This window comes from Zalophus californianus, chromosome 10, assembly GCF_009762305.2.
Source record: "Zalophus californianus isolate mZalCal1 chromosome 10, mZalCal1.pri.v2, whole genome shotgun sequence".
In the NCBI taxonomy this organism is placed as follows: Eukaryota; Metazoa; Chordata; class Mammalia; order Carnivora; family Otariidae; genus Zalophus; species Zalophus californianus.
Window position 1 is genome coordinate 86,535,043 of NC_045604.1, and position 3,635 is coordinate 86,538,677.

Genomic DNA, 3,635 nt, shown 5'->3' on the forward strand with positions numbered 1-3,635 from the left:
TGTTTAGCAATATCCTCCACAGTCTTGGAGTAAACACAATGATAAATCTCATCAGTTGCTTGTTATGATAATTGTTATTTTATATTGTATGTAAAACATTAGTGCTAAGTATCAGAAGGGGGGCTGAAGTACAGATGTGTCTTCTATAGTCAAATGATGAGAAATGTAGAACTAGTCAAATTTACAAATATCAAGAAGTTCAGAGCTAAATTTATTATCGCATACAACAACCATAGTATGTCAAGTTCTAAGCACCCAATTGTCCACTGGGGGTTTTGTCATCTCTTTTCACTTTCTGTTTCACTCACCTGCTGTTGTTCCACTTTGTCCTGAGTTGTCTGTATGGTCAGTTGGTGCAAACAAAGTACCGATGTCCCCGAAGGGGGACAACATCAGTTGGGCAGATAGACCTCAAATTCAAAGTGCCCTTGGGAAGTTGTAACAGTGCCTACAGAAAAACATGCTAGGGTCAAATGAAATAAGGATGAATACAGAATATCGCTCCAGATTAACAGAGTACTGTGCAACAAATAAAGAACAGTTGGGTGCCTCTACTCAGATGCATCCAGGGGAATATTTTCTTGTGCTTGTATTTGTAACAAAAGTATGTAAAACCAGCCATGGACTGGAGATGATTGGAATAAGAGAAACGTTTGTTCAGGAAAAAGTAATAGAAAAGAGGTGCATAACTTGGGTTGAGATGTTGTGGGAAATGCAGATCAGATATGGTGTGCAGGTCGTCATAATGATGTTGGCTTGAATGAAGTAAGAAAAAAATGGAAGGTTTTGTTTGGAAGGGGGACACAATCCAACTTATGTTGGCTATGGTGGCAAGAGTGCAAGTGGACATCAGTTTGGAGGTTAATGTGGTGACCCAAGTGAGCCTTGAGAGGGGCTTTGAGAAGATGGAGAAGGGTGTGAGAAGTGGTTGGGTTGTGAGTATAATTGGAAGGTAGGACTGACAGATTATGTGTGGACAGATGGGATATATGCGTGAGAAGAAGAATAGAAGTCTCTCCTGAAAACTGGAGAAATGGAATCCCCACTAACTGCAATGGAGAAGACTTTGTGGGTCAGGACTCAGTCTCAGAACACGGTTTTGTCTGTTAGACATGAAATAGGTAGTGCACATAAGGGCTTAGTCTTCAGTAAAGATTTTTGAGCTAGAGATGTACATTTAGAAGTTCTCAGTATAGAGAGGACACTGAAAGCCATTGCATTAGGTGGGTTCACAAAAGAGTAAATACAGAGTAAAAAGAGGTCCAAGTAGAGAGCGATGAACTACTACAACACTAAGAAGTTTAAGAGTTGAGGAGATCTCTTCAAAAAATGGTGTTGGGAAAACTGGACAGCCACATGCAAAAGAATGAAACTGGACCACTTTCTTATACCATAGATAAAAATTAACTCAAAATGGATTAAAGACTCAAATGTAAGACCTGAAACCATAAAATTCCTAGAAGAAAACATAGGTGGTAAGCTCCTTGGTACTGGTCTTGGCAACAGTTTATTTATTTATTTATTTAATTTATTTATTTTGGTTTGACACCAAGAACAAAGGCAACAATAGCAAAAATAAACAAAAGTGGGAACACATCAAACTAAAAAATATCTGCACAGCAAAGGAAACCATCAACAAAATGAAAAAGTAACCTACTGAATGGGAGGAAATATTTGCAAATCATGTATCTGATAAGGAGTTAATGTCCAAAATTTATAAAGAACTCCTATAACTCAACAGCAAAAAATAAACAATTCAATTAAAACAATGGGTGGCAGATATTTTCCCAAACACATACAGATGGCCAATAGTTACATGAAAAGATGCTCAACATTATTAATCATCAAGGAAACCAAATAAAAACCACAGTGAGATATCACCTCACACCTGTTAGAATGGCTGTTATTTAAAAGACAAGTGTTGGCAAGGATGTGGAGAAAAGGAAATTTTGCACACCGTTGGTGGGAATGTAATTTGTCACAGCCACTATGAAAAACAGTATGGGGGTTCCTCAAAATATTAAAAATAGAACTACCATATGATCCAGCAATTCTACACCTGGGTATTTATGCAAAAAACACAAAAACACTAACTTGGAAAGATAATGCACCCCATGTTCATTGCAGCATTACTTACAGTAGCCAAGACTGGAAACAACCTCATCCATTGAGACATGAGTACATAAAGAAATGTGGTATATATATATATACAATGGAATATTATTCAGCCATAAAGAAGAAAGGAATCTTGCCATTTGCAACAACATGGATGAATATTGAAGGCGTTATGCTAAGTGAAATAGAGAAAGAGAAATACTGGAGGATCTCACTTATATGTGGAACCTTAAAAAACAACAACAACAATAAAAAAACAAGCTTAAAGATACAGAGAACAGATTGGTGGTTGCCAGAGGCAGGGTATAGGGGTGGGAAAAATGGGGGAGGGGAGTCAAAAGGTACAAACTTCCAGTTATAAAATAAATAAGCCATGGGGATGTGAGGTACAGCATGATAACTGAAGTTAATACCATATTTTATATTGAAAGTTGCTAAGAGAGTAAATCTTAGAAGGTCTCATCATAAGAAAAACAATTCTGTAACTACATTTGGTGGTGGGTGTTACGTAGACTTGTGGTGATCATTGCACAGTATACACAAATATCGAATCATTATGTTGTACACCTGGAGGTAATATAATGAGATAAACAAGGGTTGAAGAGAAACCATAAATGGAGAATAGGCAGGAGGACTGGACAGTGTGGTGTCCGGGAGGCCAAGTGTGGGAGGTGGTTTTAGGAAGGAGGGACCCACTGTGCTCATGCTGCTGAGCACACTAGGTGGTCACCTGCCATTACTGTGGGGGCTAAGGAGGCTACTGGTGACTTTGTCAAGAGGAATCTTTATAGAAGGAGGAGGGCAAAACCTGACTGGAATGTCTCATGGGAGGTGAAATGATGATGATGATGATGATGAAACCTTTTAGATTTTCTGTGACAAAATATTGTATTGTGTTCTAAATGCCTGAAACACATTTTAATGTATTTCCTGAGCTACTTATACTGAGAATTTAACATGTGTGGCTGTAGTTAAACTGTGGCATGTATTAAGTTCTACATTTTAAAAAAGGACTAATATCTTGACAGTTTTCATTGGAGTTTTCTGCTTTGAAGATCTTTAAAAATGAACTAGGTTCCCAATTACTGAAAATACATTAATTGTGTGTCTTCCCTGCAGTAGCGGGACCCATCGCACACCTTCTGGACGTCTCTCTTGGCTGTAGGATAAAACAATTTTATTTCATCAATTTTCTACTCAGGGCTATTACCTTTGGACACAGAGGAGAAAATTTGTTCCCTAAGGAACTGATGATTGAATTTGTGCTGAGAATGAATCACTAAAATTTGTCCCCTGTAAACACAGTAGAACATATCACAGCACATTTTAGTGTAAAGGCTTATTACTCTGTGACTCTGAGACGGTACCTATGTGACAAGAGAATCATAATTTCTCTTTTAGTTAAAAAGAATCATTCAAACTGAATATTTAGTGTCATAGTGGGAAGGGAATATCTATTTTGTTTAGATTAATTTATTTAAACTTGCATAATATATCGAAATGAATAATGTACAAACACC